Below are 20,519 nucleotides of genomic sequence, written 5' to 3'. Positions count from 1 at the left end.
CTGTTGGTAGGAATGTAAATTGGTACAGCCACTATGGAGAACAGTATGGATGTTGTTTAAGAAACTAAAAATAGGGCTACCATATGACCCAGCAATCCCAATCCTGGGCATATATGCAGAGAAAAACATAGTTCGAAAGGATACATGCACCTCAATGTTCACTGCAGCACTGTTTGCAATAGCCAGGACATGGAAGCAACCTAAATGTCCATCGACAGATGAATGGAAAAAGAAGATGCGATACATATATACAACAGAATACTTATTACTCAGCCATTAAAAAGAATGAAATAATGCCATTTGTAGCAACATGGATGGACCTAGAGATGATCATACTAAGTGAAGTAAGTCAGAGAAAGACAAATATCATATGGTATCATTTATATGCAGAATCTAAAAAAAAAATTAATACAAAGGAACTTATTTACAAAACAGAAACAAACAAAGACTTAGAGAACTAACTTACAGTTACCAGGGAGGAAGGATGGGGGGAGGGTTAGATTGGGAGTTTGGGATTGACACGTACACACTGCTATGTTTAAAATAGATAACCAACAAGGACTTACTATATAGCATAAGGAACACAGCTTAATATTCTGTAATAACCTAAATGGGAAAAGTATTTGAAAAAGAATAGATACATGTATAACTGTATCACTTTGCTGTACACCTGAAACTAATACAATATTGTTAACCAACTATGCTCCAATATAAAATAAAAGTTTTTTAAACAATAAATAAAAATAAATAAAAAAGAACCACCACACACAAAACACAGTGGTTTATATTCCCAGGAAATCTGGATAACAGAATCATGTGATAGAGACTGAAATAAGTTTAAAATTTATTAATCATATGAGAAGAAATAAACATAAGAAAAAAAGTATATTTTAAGGGTAGATTAGAAAAGAATCAAATATAACTTAATGGAATAAAAAATGGGCACTGAAATTTAAGCTTCGGTGGTTGAGCTAAACAGTAAATTAGATACAGATATAGATAGCAGAGATGGATTCGAAGATAAATCTGAGCAATTAAACAGAAGGCAGCACAGAGATATAGGAATGGAAAATATGAAAAGGAGATTACAAGACATGCAGAACAAAATAAAAAGACAACATATGTTAACCTGGAGTTTCAAACAAGAAAATAATATTGAAAATTTTCCAGTATTGACAAAAGAGGCAAATCCTAAGATACAGGAAGTATGAACCCCAATCAGTGAACCCCCAGAAAAAATCAGAGGAGTCAAACTACTACAGAAGATGACAATTAGACTAACACCAGCAACAGCACAAGCTGGAAGACAGTAGGATAATATCCTCAGGCTAACAAGGGTAACTATCATACCCAACCAAACTAACATTTACAGAAGACATATTTACTACTATCACGTCCTCACTGAAATAAGTACTAAGTGGTATTCTGAGAGAAAATTAAATCAAAAAGAAGAAAATGGGGCACAAGAAAGACATCAGCAAATAAATAAATGTGCAGGTATAAATAATAAGTATTGCTACCCAAGAGGGAGAGTAACAACTAATGTTGGAGGCTTAAACTATGCAAAACTAAAATACTGAACATAATAACATTGCAGTTGGAAAGGTGAAGAGTTAAAGTGTTCCAAAGGTCTCACACTGTACAAGAGGAGGGCAGAGAAAATGGTTAGCTTTATTTTTTTTTAATTTGTGTCAGATCAGCCTAATTCTTTTTATTTTTATTTTTGGCAGTGTTGGGTCTTTGTTGCTGCGCACGGGCTTTCTTTAGTTGCTGCAAGTGGGGGCTACTCTTCGTTGTGGTGTGCAGGCTTCTCATCGCAGTGGCTTCTCTTGTTGTGGAGCACGGGCTCTAGGCGCATGGGCTTCAGCAGTTGTGGCACGCAGGCTCAGTAGTTGTGGCACACGGGCTTAGTTGCTCCGTGGCATGTGGGATCTTCACAGACCAGGGATTGAACCCATGTCCTCTGCATTGGCAGGCGGATTCTTAACCACTGCACCACCAGGGAAGCCCCAAAATGGTTAACTTTAGACTTAGTTAAATTAAGTACGTGTTTATCCTATCAAGGGAAACCAAAAGTTTGAATGTTTAAGATAACCAGGTACATGTAACAAACTAAAATATACGACAGTATGCTGAAAGCCAACAAATATGTGTGGATACTAATATAAACCCCTCTGTGTTTCACAAACTCCCACTCTTCCTCAGGGTATTTCGCACATCGTATATAACAAGTGCCCACTTGACATATGAGACAGTGAGAGTGCCATTTCCGATCCATATAATATTGCAAAAACTTAGATTAATATTTTCTTCTTGTACCCCAATGAATTATCCTGCTCTTTACTTTGCCAAGGTAGAGATATATGCCCAGGATTCTACAGTAGGGACAGCTTCCCCAGATAAAATACTCCTTGACATAATAAACCGTGAATTAATTAAGCAAAGAACGGGTTAAGTGAAGTGTGTTCCAAAGAGATGTAAGAGCATGAGTAAAAGCCAAAGGGATAAAACATCATGGTTTGTGTAGGAAAACTAAAAACAGTTTGAAATTTGCAGTTCTGAACTGCTAGGGCACAAAGCTCATCTCCCTGGCATTCACTTCTAAAAACCAACAGGAGACATCCTTATCTCTAACGCAGGAGATAAAGCTGCCAGTGGATCCCAGTCTCTTTTCCACCTTCCTCTCCTCACAGTAATCAGTGTCCTGTACTCACCATATGTTATCAAATTGAAGATGCCTAAACTGGAAAGTAGACAGGGTTTTACTGTTTGGCCCCAAAGGAACATGAAATCTGAGTTCCATTTTATTGCACAAAATGAATTTCCATTGCACAGACGCACTTTTACAACGCCTTTTCTCAGAATGTATCTCAGTATAATACAAGTAATCAAGATAGTGACTTTCAATAAGTAGTAATACAATTCCATAGACTGCTGAAAGCATATATAGACTATTGGTGATACATAAGATGAGGTCCATATTGCTTAGTGCCTAATACTGCTTTCCCTTTCACTCTCCAAAATGAAAGCTAAAACAGCTGGCACCCCAGAAGTGGAAGTAAGATTCTCTTGCCCCAACAACTACTTAGTAGACATCAGGCACTTAGCACCCATTACTTAATGAAGAGTTCACAAAGTAATTAAGTTTTCCATACTCTTGAAGTCAAACTGAAGCTTTTAATCAACAAACAACTCAGATTCTAATGGTTGCACACCAGCCTAGTCAATTAATTACTCTGTACCAACCTTCTTAAATTGTATTCAGTTGTTTATTCATGTATTTGTTCACTCAGTCAGTCATTCAATTAGTCAATGAGTGTTAACTATGTACTGGGGTTGGGGGGGAGGATTTCCCTGGCAGTCCAGTGGTTAAGACTCTGCACTGCCAATGCAGGGAATGCAGGTTCCATCATCCCTGGTCGGGAACTAAGATCCCACATGGCATGCAGCTCGGCCAAAAAAAAAAAAGAAAACTAGGCATTGGTGCTGCCATCTTGTGATGAAAACAGATGTTCCTTCCCAATAGACATAACACTTCCCCAGCTTGTTACTATTTAATCTCAAGAACCATGACTTTCATTAACTAAAATTCTCTTCACATTGTTTTGTTTAAAATTCTGAGTAATACAAATAAGACGCACACCCAAGTACCTATAACGTAAGTTTGCTCCACATCTAAACAATTGGGATAAGAAAACACACACTTACACAGTAGGTGTTCAATGTCTGTTAATATTGATTATGATCATAAAAAAGATCTAAAATACACAGTAATTAGCTTGCAATGGTTTTCAAGCAAGTGTCCAAAGTCACGTGTGTGTAAAGTGCTACTTTTATCTAGATTATGTCCTTGAATGAGGTAAGAAATTTTTTTTAAATCCTACACTACCTTTGTTTCTATTTTAACTGTCATCCTGAAAAGAAATTACAGATTTGTCATTATGAAGGAATAATCAGGAATATGTAATATTAGATACACGGTACTAAATGTATTAATTTACTTCTTTTTGACAAATACTGCTGGGTTCTGTGAGGGATACAAAGGCAAACAAGACACATTGATAGTTCTGCCCTCATAAGCTTATAATCTAGTGGAGGAAAAAAGATACAAAGATAACAGAAACAAAGGAAAATACAATCGAACTATAAATGTAGAGGTCCATGTATTATTATATTGAGGAAAATACCCAATTCAAAATCATTTTTTAAGTAAAGCTTTAAGTAAGTAACATCAATTAAATTTAAGTAAGGCTGTGCTGAAGTTAAGCATACAACTGTGGCTTCTCACTGATCACTAAATTTTGTAGGCACCTATGATTCAATACTCCAACCAATTAATAAGAAACTATTTAAATTTCCTTAAAACATGGTCAAATTCATCAACAACTTAAGGTTCTTTACAGCATCACCTAGCCCAATCTTCCACTCCATTCAAAACCCTCTCAGTGTATATAAAGGCAAAAGCACACAATTAAATGATTGTTGAATTACAGAGTTGACTTAATAGAAAATCTCACCTATTTAGACACAGATCATCATTTTGTGATGCTCACATGAAAAATAAAGTATAAGAACAAATGTCAAAGATCATGGTTAGTAATATATTTTACAATGCAGAAGTGAATTGGCATCTATAAAATACAGAATGACTCCTGGATTTAATATGAGGTTGTCAAATTTCTCAAACTGCAGTCAAAATATTTTATTTCCTTTAGACAGCTGAAGTGAAACTATAGCTTACAAATATTTTTCTAGGCTTAACTTAAAGACAGAGCAACAAATTTACTTAAAAACTAATAGCACCTTGTCAACATTTCTAAAAGAGTGGTAATTTTCTAAAGCTACAGTATACAAAACTTGAATGCTAGTGTTTTTCTTATCCATATTCGAAGACTATGACTAACTGTATATAGGTTATTCAATGAAAGGACAATATGAGGATGTAGCATAAAACCAAAGCAGTCTGCTTTTTAAATTCAGTAGCACTGTAGCTCTTCTGACACTTCCATTGACTTTAAGTAAGTAATAGATTGTTAAATTCATTGCCTCAGAGTCTCAGAGTCAAGGTACAAATCTACTTTGTGGAACTGGCAAAGTATTATAACTGTAGATTTCTCCATCTTTCAGGTCTACTAAGAAATTTTGCTTTCTTCAAAATATTTTAAATTACTCTGAAGGTCAATTACAATCTTGCATGAATGTTAATATCTTACGAAAAACAAGGAAACGAAAATAAAAATTTAAATTGCAATCCAAGTAGTTTTTTTTCATTTGCATGTCCTATCTGATAGAATATATTATTAAAGAACATGCTTTTTATCCCAAAGCTAATAGAATGAATTTTAGGTTTAACTTTATGTTGTTATTTATACTAGAATCACCATAAATATGACAGTTCAAACGTCATTTTATCTAAGTACTTATTCATTGTTTATAATCAATTTTCAAATCATTATGGATTTTTAAGAGACAAAGTCAAGGAAAGCATACTAAAAAATGTATCCCATGCCCTATCTCAGTCCACTATAAATTAAACTTTTTATTTCTTATATTCATAGTATCAAGGTAGTTTTTTTGTTCTTTTCCCAAGCTTTGTTTTTGTTGTTTTGCTCATTGAGTGTCCTCCTAATTTACAATGTCTCCTTGCAAACACAGTGAAATTGATCTGTGTTGTAGTGAAATTTTTAAAAACTAACTTCAGTATCCTATTTCTCTCTTCTCTCCCACACCAAAATGAATTAACAACCCTTGTAAACGTCTCTCTCACTCTTCATCTTGTGTTCTACTTGGCTAAACAAAAAATTCCCTGGGGGGGCGGGGGGAAGGGCTTCCCTGGTGGCGCAGTGGTTGAGAGTCTGCCTGCCGATGCAGAGGACGCGGGTTCGTGCCCCGGTCCGGGAGGATACCACATGCCGTGGAGCGGTTGGGCCTGTGCGCCATGTCCGCTGAGCTTGCGCGTCCGGAGCCTGCTCTCCGCAACGGGAAAGGCCGCAACAGTGAGAGGCCCGCGTACCGCAAATAAAAAATAAATAAATAAATCCCTGGAAGGGATGATATTCCTTTGATGTTGTGTTTGACTCTTCCATAAAATTGAAAGAGGCAAACTTCATTTTGCTGGTCATCTAACACAATATATACTGCCCTGCAAAAGCAGTTCTCAAACATGAGTGTGGAGTTATAAAGATGCACTAAAATACAAAGTTTTTTATTCAAAACCTGCCACAAGCTTTAGATGTTTTGCCTTCAAAACAAAAATAGTTTATTTCCACAATTCTCATAATTTTCACTCTTCTCTTTTTACTTAGTCAATAAAGTAATAAAAGCACCATATTTTCAATGGTTAATATTTATCAATTTCTACTTTCTGCAAATTTGAATATGAGGAAATACAGCATATTCTCTTTGAATATCAGCTATTCTTACATAAAATTTTAAACCTGTTCAATGCAGTATTACTAAGTTGAGAATGGAAACCCTTTGCTTTTTACTATACATACATTTTGAGCAGAGTCAAATATTTTCTCTCCCATTTATTCCTTTATATCCACAATTAAAATAGAACCTACTATCCAATGATTCACAACTCAATTTAAAAATTCAATTTTAAAAGTTTACTGTCCTTCACGGGGAGGGGGAAGGGTAAGCTGGGACGAAGTGAGAGAGTGGCACTGACATGTATACACTACCAAATGTAAAACAGATGGCTAGTGGGAAGCAGCCACATAGCACAGGGAGATCAGCTCCGTGCTTTGTGACCACCTAGAGGGGTGGGATAGGGAGGGTGGGAGAGAGATGGAAGAGGGAGGGGATATGGGGATATATGTATACGTAGAGCTGATTCACTTTCCTTTACAGCAGAAATTAACACATTGTAAAGCAATTATACTCCAATAAAGATGTTAAAAAAAAATAAAGTCTACTGTCCTTATACCAAATGACTTTGGTTATATCAAAGCACAACAATAAAACATTTCAAAAATACAAAGCTTTCTAGCCCATTTAAAAGTGAAGCCATGGGCCTCCCTGGTGGCGCAAGTGGTTGAGAGTCCGCCTGCCGATGCAGGGGATACGGGTTCGTGCCCCGGTCTGGGAGGATCCCATATGCCGCGGAGCGGCTGGGACCGTGAGCCATGGCCGCTGAGCCTGCGCGTCCGGAGCCTGCGCGTCCGGAGCCTGTGCTCCGCAACGGGGGAGGCCACAACAGTGAGAGGCCCGCATACCGCAAAAAAAAATAATAATAATAATAAATAAAAAATAAAAAGTGAAGCCAAATAAATTCAACACTGGAAAAAGCATGGTGCTCACCAATACAGAAAATCCTTAATACGTGTGCATTGCCAAGTGTTCAGCATCCCCCATATCTCTAATCAGTCTTGTTTATTACCACATTGTTTCTAGTAATAGAATGCCTTATGGAGACTTTTTTTTAATGTTTAACTTACTATGGATTCTTGTGAAACCAAGTGGAGAGAGACTAGGTAAAGATAAACCCAAGTGCAGATGACCTTCATAAAGGCCTGTGAAATTAGACATCAGTGCCATCCCCCTTCATCAGAGGAACTATCAACTTCTCAATATAACTGCTACAGTGCAGTCCAGTCTGGCAGCAGTGGAACTGAAACCAGAGAAAGAACAGCACTAGCCCCCTCTTTGAATCTGTTAACCGAGCACCTGCTCTGCCTGTCATGGCGATTTTTGTCAAGGACACCCAGCTCCTGCTCTACAAAGAGGCATGCACTATGGTGAAGGAACCAATGTGTTCAAGAACACAGAGGCAGCAAAAGATAAGAGAGAACAGGATCCATATGTATCACAGTTGTTTTGTGACTAGAATTTATTTCTTTGAGGCATGATACTGAAACTCAAAGATATTTTAATGGGAATCAAATCATTCTATACTCAAGGAAAGAAAGCCGGCAGAACCTATTTTCAACATTTTAAGGAATCACACTGTTCTAAGAAAGGGAAAAGGAAAGGAATGTTCACTGGCAGCCAAATAGACAGTGTTCTCCATGGGAAGGTGGAATAAAATAATGTATAAAATGAGAGGAGAAATGCACATAATTTTTGTATACATGTCCCCCCAAAATGAGACCACTGATATAGACATTACTTTGCTTTCTTCTGACTTTAATCAGGATCATTTACTTACCTCCAACAAGATAAGATCTGCCTTACCCACACGAGACCAATTTAAAGGTATTTTGAGAATCTCTGTCTCACAGGGACTTTAATTTAGTAATCAAGTTCCATTAGTCTAGAAGACCTCTAGTTGACCAGTAGGTTATGTCTTGCTTTCAGAAACTCCTGCCTAGGTTTTCAATCTTTGTTCCCCAGTTTTTAAGCCTGGGTTTCTGATCTAGACTGATAATACCCAATTCCCATCATAACTGTGATACCAGAAATGTTAAAGGATATATTTATTATCCTGAATCCCTAGTTTGTTCGTGTGCTTGCTTGTTTTCACAAAAACAGTATAAATGAACCATACTGTTTGCCTGGCAACACAACCCTGATAAAGGAGAAAGTAACTCAAAGAGGAATAACTACCCATTCTATTGAGTTTTGTTACCTAAATAGGGACTGCTGATATATTTCCACCTCACTGGTACACATCTGTCTTATATATTTGAGCATCTCACTCCACAACAAGTAAACCAAATAAAAATATCCCCAAGCATCAGAAATTTAGAGCAAGGAAGGAAGCTAAGAGATTATCTAGTCCAACCCTCTTCTGTCTCCTAAGAGTGAAAACAGAAATTAAGAGTCAAGTTTAAAACCTTAAATACCAATTTGATCAAGGTCAACAACAAAGTTTATGAACTGAAACTGGTATGCAAATCATACTTTGAGTAGTATTGCTTTAGAACAAAACAGACAATACTTTGGAGATTCCTAGTTTCTTTATCTTGCTACCAAAGATGCTCTGAGAATATCTGTCAAAAAGCAGAACACACGACAATTCTAAATAAGTCCCTGTATTTGTTAATCTAGCAATCCTATTCAGAAAATGAAATGAACTAGATTTAAAGTAATCCACACTGACTTCTAACATTCATTCCTTTTTTTACCCTATGTTGCTCACATCTATGTAATAAGATCTAGAATTTTCACTAAAGATGAAGGCTAGCTTGCCAGTTTTTTCACTGTCAGAATCTACCTCAATTTTTTAAAAAAATTTATTCACTCTGTGCCATTCTTCTAACTTCTAGCACTTTTTAAAAAATAAATTCTCAAGTATTATTCAGTGACTATGAATATACCAACAATTCTCTTTAAAAGCCAAGCATATAATTCAGTGATGCCAAAAACAACAATGCCTTCATTGTTTTAGGGAGAGGTGAATGGTATTGGGGCGGAGGGTGGGGGGCGGTGTGTGTGAAAAGAAATCCATGTACCGCTCATATCTAGAAAATGGCAAGTTCCTGGAATAATACATTAATCCAAATGCTTAAGTATCTAAGTTTAGTTCAGTTGAAATCAGTTGAAATGGAAATATGTGGTAAATGAATGGAAACAAGGGTCATAAACTTAGGAGAAGGGCAGGCATTTTTAGACCAGCTTAGGTTTAAACTCACCAAATTGGACTATTCTTTAACTTTAAATAAAACTTTTTATCACAATAAAACAGTGTATTAAAACTGACTTCCAGAATTGTCCAAATTATTTTTTAACATGATTTAAATTTTTTTCACATTTTTTTAACTGTCAAGTTTTCATTTGTTAAGTTTATCCAAAATACTAAACTTTCATTTTAGAACTGAGTTTGTACTTATACACCAGAGTGCCCCAAAATTGATCCAGGTTCACCAGGATGCCTTTCTCTAAGCCCTAATGGCTTATAACTTCCCTTTAAAATGTGTAAGTATCTTTTAATTAAGTTGTCATTCAAAAAGATAATCTGGAGAAAAAATTATGAATTAAATACCTATAAATTCTTCTTCATTTCTGTTACAGTGTAGCAATGTATCATCTAATTTATAGTGGTCTATCAACTGGGTAAGACTTAGTTTCTTGTTCTCAGACATAGCTGACTGCGACTCACAAAGCAACAGCTGGCTGAAGTGCAGAATTAACTTGTATAGCAGAACAAGCACAGAAGTCACTAAGGATTAATAGGAATTAACTGTCATTTGGACAGACTTGAGCCTTTTTAATAGTAAGGTCATAAAGATTCACTGTCCATTTGAAAATCTTTTTGCAAGTGTTACTGTAGAATTAAAGGCCTGAAGACTTTAACAGTAAACGGCAAATTGTCCCTTGAATTGAATATTTAACAAGATTGATTTTTATTATGTACTAGATACAAACTTTTTGTTATTACCATAGCACTTAAGTTACAATAGAATCAACAGGTAAATGTTTTTAAATGCACAAAATGTCCCTTTCTGCAACTTCGGCTGAATATGTCTATTACTTAAAATAAGGTCAGTCTAATACTTAAAATAAGGTCAAGTTGTTTGCTCTCTGGTAGAAACTTTATTACACCCTCTATAAAGTAATCATGACAAATCAAGAGGGACTGGGGACAGGGAGTAAAGAAAAGGTTACCTCTGATTCACACCTGGTAGGTTGTAATATGCATGTTCTCAACACAGAGATTTGGTAAATCAATCAGATTTACTAAATGAACAGCTGGCTATGACTTGCCCATAATTCTTCATTTAAATATATGCAGGCCTTCTTTTAATAATTTATGAAAACTAGGAACAGCAGGTTCAATCCAAAAGAAAGATTATTGTTCTAATCCAACTGAGAAACCCCAGTGAACAATAAACATCAATCATACACATTCTTAATGAGAGCAATGTCAAACTTTGATTTTTCACATTTCCATTACTACATAAAATATTACATACATTTACTTAATGATTTATTACAAATTATCTTATTTTCCATTCTTAGTAAATCTGCCAAGGTGCTAACATATTATTCTTCCACAAAATGGATATTCAAATTTCCTGCAATACACACACCTCTCCACACTAACAGTAAGTTTCACTTCTAATTACAAGATACTTCCTCTCTCTGATGGTCCTTCCTTATGCTAAATAAGCCAAATGGAAGAGGCCAAAAGATACACAAGTTGAAGCAAAAACAACAACACTACGGCTACTGAAATGTCTTACAAGAAGAAAAGATCTGGATTTATACTTGACTCTTTCTCTAAAACACTAACCTCCCTGATATAGTGGTCCATACATGTTTTCTGAGTTTCCCAATGAACACAGAAGCAATACATAGTAATCTCTCTCTCTTTTTTTTTGGCCGCTTCGCAGAGCATGTGGGATCTTAGTTCCCCAACTAGGGATTGAACCCATGCCCCCTACAGTGGAAGCATGGAGTCACCAGGGAAGTCCCGATACATGGTAATCTCTTGACCACTGAGGACGGAGAGTAACAGGGAAATAGAAATAGCAATCTCACCAGCCAGAAGTAACAGCATTGTAAATCAAAGAAATTTTATATTAGAGGGCATCGGAAGTCCAAAAGCTCTTTAAAAGTTAACATTAACAGCCATTTAGAAAGAAAAGTCCAGAATCAAAGAGGACTTTAATCCCACTTCAGTTATTGCCATGCAAAAAGGCCAACACAAAACTGGAGAGAAGCTGCCTCTAAACTACTATTCTCCAAAAGGAAAGGAAGAGAAAAACACAAGCACATAAAATAACAATTTTCCTAACAGAATCAAAATACAATCAGGCTTTCTATACATCTTCCCTGCTCTGAGTATTCAACAGAGTGGAAGAGATCTGCTGGCTCATTCCTTCTTGAAGGATGTTCATACTGTTGCCACAATAGGCAAAGAGGAAACAGAAAACTAACCAGGTCCTTAGAGGTCTTATCACCCTCCAAAATAAAAGCTTTCTGAAATGATGAGAGTTTGAAAACTGTTTTCATTTTACACCTTGCATTTGTTTCATTTTTTCTACAGGTGCTGATAAAGCACTATGTGTGAGTTAGGTTTTGTCACACAGCTAGAATTCCAACAGCATGTGCTTAGGTGACTGAATTACTTTGTTTATTCAATCTCCCACTCCCAAAGATTTTTCACATCATTTCAAAGAAGATTTAGGTGAAAAGCCCTGCCAATCATAGAAAACAACCATCAAAACGATCCATGAGAAAGAATTATATGGCAAAAGTTAAAATCAAACTTAAAACTCCTTTTTGAGACCAGCATAAAAGGAGATTTTTCCTATTCCTAAACTCTAGACTTCGACTTCAACAAGTCATTCATCTGTAAGTTAATGGGATACAGTCAGGATAAGGTAACCACCTTTCCCGTTACAGGCCCCAAACCCTTTTTTAAAAAAAAAACAATACTATGTTGTACTTTAATAAAAACATATCCTAAATAAAATCTCAATATGATTTCATAGTTGTACAAATAAATTTATTACCTGTAATCCTAAAAGATCAATTTAAGAACATTCTCACATGAATTAACATGAAAGCATACAGGAACTTTAACAAGTTTGGGGTTTTTTTTTTAATACATCCAATGTAGTAATCATTTAAAAATGTATAAAAATATAACAAGTAGAAACATTTTAGAATCTATGTTCTTCTGTCTCTCCGCTAGTTTTCACATGTCCACCCACAACCATCCCCGCCAGCTCACCCATCAAACTCACCAAGTCATCTAATGAGCTGTGCCAGTTTCCTGCAGAGATCTACTTCATGAACAACAGAACATAGCCCAATTAAAACGCAGCCTGGTACACAAAACAATTCTTAAAGTTTAAACAAACCCTTACTTAATGATAAGAAAAACCAGCTTTCACACATACCACACAGATAACGTTAAGGAAAAGGAAAACGTAAAAGTGAAAGTTCCAGATTCAAGCAAAGTAAAGAACAACGAATGAGAAACACAAGACTTGAAAGACGCACCCGCTACTCACACATCCAAGTTATCTCTTGCACAGTCGGATAATCATATTTTTATTTGCAGTGAATCAGGGCAGGCAATTTCTCTAAATACATCAAAACTCTTTCTTTTGCAGACAAAATCAGCTATGCAGTGAAATGGAAAGAGGCTAAGCCAAGCATCCTCCACACAAAAATACCTCCTTTTGTGGCACAGCATGAATGCCTGGAAAATTCCTTCATTACCTTTGTAATTTTGTAATAACACTAATTCCTGATAAAATATGACATCTGGAATAAGTGTCTTAAATCAAAAGTCTTACTGCCACATCCTAATGTGAGCTATTGGAATAAAGAAATGTATGGAAAATCTCAGTCATGAGCAATTAACTGATGAAGAAAAAAGATGCAGGATGATGGTAATAAACCAAGTTCTGCCGACTTTAGTTTTGGAGTCATCAAAGCAGCCCTGAGACTGATGTAGTAGAAAAAGAGGTCTCAATTAACTATAAAGTCACTGTAAGAACTTAAAATGTTGCATTTTTAGTTCAATGACAATCTAAAATGCTTAGTTTACATTCTGGATCAACTGGATGATGATCTTAAAACCAAATCTAACATCTGAGTTCACTGGAGTCCTGAAAACCATACTGGCACGAAGCAGAAATGCTGGAACTGCAGGAGCAAAGGTAGAGAAGTTGGAGCAGAGTAGGAGCACTGACTCATCACACAACCCCTGTGCTCATGACTAACTCAAAACAGTATCACCCAGCTCATAAAATGAATGCTGTTTATTTGAAGTGCACTGGTTTTTAGCTTTGCTTTTTATTTTGTTTTGGTTTTACAGGTATATGAGAGCTCTAAGTATAAGGAACTTAGACACAGTTTTTTGTTAAGTTGTATTGTAATCAAATAATTTAAGGAAACAATTATATAGCATCTAAAAGATAAAGAAGTTAATTTTTATTGCATTATTCACATATAATTACTTTTATTAACCATCTAATACCAACCTTCAATAATGCAAGTCAACACGGTTGAGGGAAGAACTAAAAAGATCATGTGGATTATACTTTAACAGCATTACTAGAACTGGTATGTCTGTTAGTAAAGGCAATATATATATATATACACTCACACACACACACACACACACACACACACACATATATACATACACACACATATATATATGTATATACACACACACAAATATATATACAAAATAAATATAAAACAAGCAGGGCTTCCCTGGTGGCGCAGTGGTTGAGAGTCTGCCTGCCGATGCGGGGGACACGGGTTTGTGCCCCAGTCTGGGAGGATACCACATGCCGCGGAGCGGCTGGGCCCGTGAGCCATGGCCGCTGAGCCTGCGTGTTCGGAGCCTGTGCTCCACAGCGGGAGAGGCCACAACAGTGAGAGGCCCGCATACCACACAAAAAAAAGAAGAAAAAAAAAAAACAAGCAATATTTCCTATTTTCCTTTCGGCTACCTTAAAGGCATCTTAGAGACACAATTATGACTTAACTAGAACAACTGAGTGGGATTTTATAGTCAGTCCCTGTGGTAGGTAGAAAAACACCATCCTCCCCGCCAAAACTATATGTCCATGTGCTAATCCCTCCATCCTATGAATCTATTACATTTATGGCAAAGGGAAATTAAGGTTGTAATTGGAATTAAGGTTGCTAATCAGCTGATCTTAAAATGGGGAGATTATCCTGGATTATCGAGGTGAGTCCAATATAATCACAAGGATCCGTAAAAGCAGGAGGAGGCAAAGAGGTCAGAGCAATGTGATGTGAGAAGAACTCAACCCACTGTTGCCGACTTTGAAGACAGAGAAAGAAGGCAGGAAGCCAAGGAACATGGGCAGCCTCTCTATAATCGAAAGGGCGAGGAAACGAACTCACTCCTAGAGCCTCCAGAAAGGAACACAGCCCTGCTGACACCTTGTTTTTAGCCCAATGAGGCCCATGTAAGACTTCTGAACTACAGAACTGTAAGAAAACAAATTTTTGTTGCTTTAAAGCCACTAAGTTTGTAATAACTTGTTAAAGCTGCTACAGGAAGGTAGTACAATCCCATTATTCCATTTTCCCCATGCTATACATATCTCTTGTCCTGACATTTTACAAAATCTGAAAGTTTCATTTTTTAAGTTTATTTCACTGTTTAATATGTATTTCCTGTGAGCTATTTCAAATCCTTTAAAGGCTGAGATGGTAAAAAATTTTTAAATAAATGATACAACATTGTCAAACGTCCAGAATACCCACAGTACATGAACTTGCAGTAGGTGCTGAGGATACAAAAAATGTATTATAGATTCACCCCTCGCTTACTTACCATGAACCAGATTTTCTGCCAGATGGTAGCTATTTTCTCTTTGGAGCCATTTGATGAAACTGAGCAGGGAGATGACTGCTTAGGAGGCTTAGGAAGAGTAAAAATTTGATGTTGTCACTATGCGTAAGAGGAGGCGGAAAGAGCAAAGCCCAGCTGAGGTTGTTGTCGCAACCCAGGTCCAGGCGTGGGGAAGGTGGACGGTCAGGTGAATTCCGGTATGAAGTCTGCTGGGCAGATGAGTTAGAAAGAATGCAATGGCATTAAAGGTACTGAAAGAAACAAAGCAAAAAAGAAAAAGGTTCAATCGATCACAAATTAGAAAGCATACAGGAAGGAAATACAGGGAGCTAAGGCTGACAAATGGCCAGAAAATGTACTGACTTGGGGTCTAGAGATCAGGGAAAAGCCAGAAAACAAGAAGAGGACAAATAACAGATTATAAGGGCTGGAAGGTTAAGAAATTAGGGTCAGAGAGTATGACAGTTTCCAACAGGGCAATGGACAGATGGTTCCAGAAGGAACTAAAAAGTCAAAGATCTTGGTCAAATCTAGGCATAATAAAATCACAAGCCTATAAAGAGAAGCTTGATTACTAAGGTTGACACCGAGGAAGATAACCATGCTTTTTCAGGAAACCCCTGGGTGGGTCAGGCATTCTTGGCCACAGAACTCTTGGCTATTTGGATCCAGGCATTTAGATGAGTATGGAAATTATCATAATAAATAAAAAGAGTGTCATGTGCACACATCTGCTCCCAAATCCCATAAATAGTATTTAAAATTATAAAAATACAGTTACCAGTAAATATTTTTATCTGGGTAATTACATAAAACTATAATTAACAGGTGTAGCTTACATTACACAGACAAGAACACAAAAGGCAGAAACTGAGTTTCTAGAAATCAAATGATTTTGATATGCAAAATGAATCATGGAAAGGAGAACAAACATTTCCTCTATAGAGACAGGAAAAGAGGAAGAGATGGAAATAAAGGTGAATGCAGACAGGCTGATGTTTTGGTTTAAAGAATTCTCTGTGGGGAGAGATGGGAGAGTTCTGTGATTGGGCTGGTGAAATTACACCTGAAATGAATGAGTGAAACCATAGACCATGGGCTCCAAAAAGTCATCCAGCTTCCAAGACAGCACCTTCCTCAGCAGTCTTACCCTCTATCAAAATATAGATCCGGACTAAAATCAAATGCTCTGTTATCTGCTATATTTTTCAGATAGTTCCTAAGTCAAGAGAGATAATGTGTGTTAGTATGCTTTAGGAATTACAAGAGAGATAATTCTACTTAATAAATGACTTTACAACACTTTCCTTCAATTAAGACCAAAAGAATCTGAAAGCAAGATATGAGTAGATGGATGTTGATTGCAATTTCCAAAACATAAGAACTGCGTTTTTCTCACTGTAGGAATAGCCAAAAAAAGCCTAATGGCCATCACAAGCCATCAAGAAAGCACAAATAGATACTCTGAAAACATCATGAGAATACTACCTTACTGGTTTTAGACAAGCTGCTCTGAAAGGAACTTCCAAAAGTAAGCAACCTGAAGTCTGCAGAAAATTATTCACAGCTCTAACTTATCTGTAGCTCAAAGAGCAAAACTAAAAAGATATTATAGGAACAAGGTTACTAGTTTCAGGACTATGTAAACCAAAGATCGGGTAAAGTCCATAATATCCTAAATCAACAGACAAATCCAACTATACACAGTGAAGTGAGTAAATTAACTTGAGTGAAAATAGAGGGTCAATTTCATCAATTTCATCATACCCCTCATCGGTTCTGCAGCCTATTCTCAAGACTACTATAAATTTGAACTTCATTATGCTTGCAATATGATTAAAGCAGATGAAGAATGCAATTTGATCTCAGTGAGTTTGACATCCAGATGCATAAGGTCCACAGCACTGATAAATTCTCTATGTAAGAATCACCCAGTCCAATGAACAATTGGGTTGAATTTTATGAAGTCAATGTATGAAAAATAAACAAGGATTAACCAAAAGAAATCACATTCAATAAAATTTACCACAAACTAACCTTCCTGTGGTTTGGACAAATATCTTTAAAGAAGAAAACCGTAGCAGCACTAACGAAATCACTGTAGCCAGGGGCTAAGTATGAGGGAAGGTGCAAACTTCTGACATGATGTATGATCTTGGAATTGTTCCTTTTACCATTATATTTCAGATTTCAAAGAAAAAAAAACCCTGTAGTGAAAACAGCTAATATTTATTTACTGAGCACCTGCCGTACACTAGACACTTTACTTAATGAATTCTTAGAACAAGCCTTTGAGCTAGTACTATTATTAGCCCTACTTTCCAGAAAGGAAACTAAAGGGAAGAGAAGTAATATTCCCCAAGTCACAAAATTGACAAGTGGCTAAAGCAAGACCTGAACTCACAAAGTTTTACTCCAAAGTCAATGTTGTTAATCATTCCACTATACTGTCTCATAAAAGGTAAGCTTCTCCATGCAAACATTAAAAAAAAAATCAAATCTGAGTAAAGAGAAACAACTATTCATAAAATATCTGCAAGATCAACTCACTCAGGGGTAAGCAAACTTTCTCTGTGAAGGGTCAGATAATAAATATTTCAGGTTTTATGGCCCACATGGCCTCTGTCATAACTACACAACTACTCATCTCTGCTACTGCAGCCAGAAAGTAACCATAAACAAATGAGCTCTGCTGTGTTCCAATAAAATTTACTTTAAAAGTTAAATTTTATTTACAAACACAGGTAATAGGCCAGATTTATCTCAGGGGCGGTAGTTTGCCAACCCAGCCTAGTTCATAAGCAGGAGATTTTAAAAGTTTCAGTAGACATTTTTTTTTTCAGTAGACTTATGACTCCTATATAAATCAATTACAGAAAAAAATCTGCACAGACGCTATAAGAAGTAACATCAGGACCTTCTCAAGGGCAAGTAGTTTTATTTGCAGAGAGATTTGTATTTTTAATTACATTGTTAAAATGCACTGTTTTAGTGTTTAGTGCAGCTTTTCTCTTTGCAGCCTCTCACGGACACTTCTAGGTTTTTCTAAATCCCCAGGGGGAGGCAGCACCTCCTGCCAAGAACAGGTTTTATAAAGCCACAGCCATTTGCACCAGGGCTGCTGCACAGCCTACATTTGTTCCTGGCCCACATTTACTCCCCATCAATAGCATCTGTACTGTTAGGGTTGGGGTCATAACATTCAGCCAACAAAATCTGATTTCCTGAACAGTAAAGGCAGGAAGCATGAGACTGCATTTCAGTAGAGTATGCAAATTAAACAGATATAAATGCATCACGCTGAAAATTCAACCTTTTCTGATGCTGACTTTCTAGTTTTTAACTGCTATCCTCCTGGCTACTCACCCAGTTAGGTACAGGGAATAGAACCATGAACAAGGTTTGCCCTCTGTTCTCATAGATCCCCCAGGCTAACTGAAGTTAGGAACAAGAAAATGGAATTTCTTTGATCCTTCTCTCACCCACCTTACTCTTATCTTACCTCTCACCTACAGCTAAAGGTTGCACCGTATCTTCAATTACTCCCCTTCCTCTCCGATTCCTAACATTGCCTCTCGAATTTAACTTTTACCCACCTATTATTTATTTAGTTTACAAATGTTTTCCATCACTTACACCTTTTAGTAAAAACATTTTAAATATGTACCCAATACACATTTTAACTTACAAAATTTGTGTATGAATATATGTAGGTGTATATAAAATCAAATTATACAAGAAAAGTATAAAGGATTAGATAAGCAAATACAGGTTCTAATATGTTCTTCCTATATCCCAATGCTTCATCAAGCACATTCTACGTGGAAACTAGATTATGGCCATAGGTTCCAAACTTGGCACTACTAAAATAATCCTTGTAAAGTGAATGATATACTCAAACATATTAATGTATAAAACACTATGAGAACAGTGATGAAGGTATGGTTCATTCAGCTTGAACAACCCACCAGGGAAAGCATACAGTGAAGGTCATACTAAGACTGGGCCTTTAAAGTCATACTGTGTACTAGGAACAGTAAATAGTTCAGTGATATCATACATCCCAGCAAGAACAGCAGCATCAAATGTGAACAAAAAAAACAAGCTTGTATAGAGTCCATTACTTCACTACAACATAAATCAGCATCAAAACTAACTTTGTTAGAAACAAAATTGTTAATGAATGAGAATAGTTGTCAACACTGAATTTAAAAGGTAAACTGAGAGACTGATGTCTTGGATTGACTTTTAGGGAAAAGGCAGCCAAAAATAAATGTAATATATAAAGATGTTACTTTATACATACACATACATACACACACACACACACACCCCCCACTCTGCATTCAGCATTTTACATTCATAAGGCATCTCAAGAAAAGTCTAAGAAACTTCAAGTCACTAAACCTCTTAATACTCCTATAAAAGCAAGTACTATCTGGCTCAGAATAATACTAAATCTAAAATTAAGCTCAATTATTTGATAACTCACTAATATAAAACTTTACTAAATATTTCCAAATTAATTCCAGGAGAATACTTTTGCTTAGTTGTCCTGCATTCAGTATTTCCAATATTTCATGATGCTTTTCACTTTCCAAATGAGAACACACCATAGGAACTACACATCTTACATGCTTACTCTAGCTTCCAACTTTGTTCTGAACCAGTTATTTACAGGAATCAATGCACAGAGAATCCTTTGCACTCATGATATATAAAAAAGTGTAACCACTAAAAACATGACAGGTGGGGAATGGTTGGGCATTTCGAAGTAGCTTTAACACTTGTAAGTGCAATATGTAATAATACAGTACTGTTGCTTCCTTTTGGAATGTTTATCCATGTTGTAGTGGATGAATCCATTTTGTAGGTTCGTTTGTTTGTTTGTGAACAATCTAAATTTTAGGATGCCTCTGTTCTTTTTTTTTTAACATCTTTACTGGAGTATAATTGTTTTACAATGTTGTATTAGTTTCTGCTGTATAACAAAGTGAATCAGCTATATGTATACATATATCCCCATATCTCCTCCCTCTTGCATCTCCCTCCCACCCTCCCTATCCCACCCCTCTAGGTGGTCACAAAGCACGGAGCTGATCTCCCTGTGCTATGTGGCTGCTTCCCACTAGCTATCTGTTTTACATTTGGTAGTGTATACATGTCAGTGCCACTCTCTCACTTTGTCCCAGGGCACCCTTCCCCCTCCCCGTGAAGGACAGTAGACTTTTAAAATTGAAAATAAAAAAACAGTGGCTCTATTTAGACAGACTTTTTC

General features: G+C 36.5%; 1 protein-coding gene across 1 annotated transcript in view; it reads right to left on the bottom strand.

The window, feature by feature from the left end:
* DDX10 (DEAD-box helicase 10) overlaps positions 1 to 20,519 on the bottom strand; it is a 273,250-nt gene that overhangs the window by 180,040 nt on the left and 72,691 nt on the right. The window lies entirely within an intron of this gene.

This window comes from Mesoplodon densirostris, chromosome 7 (genome assembly GCF_025265405.1).
Source record: "Mesoplodon densirostris isolate mMesDen1 chromosome 7, mMesDen1 primary haplotype, whole genome shotgun sequence".
NCBI classification, from domain to species: Eukaryota; Metazoa; Chordata; class Mammalia; order Artiodactyla; family Ziphiidae; genus Mesoplodon; species Mesoplodon densirostris.
The sequence above is the reverse complement of the archived record's forward strand: the minus strand, read 5'-3'. Positions and strand labels throughout refer to the sequence as shown.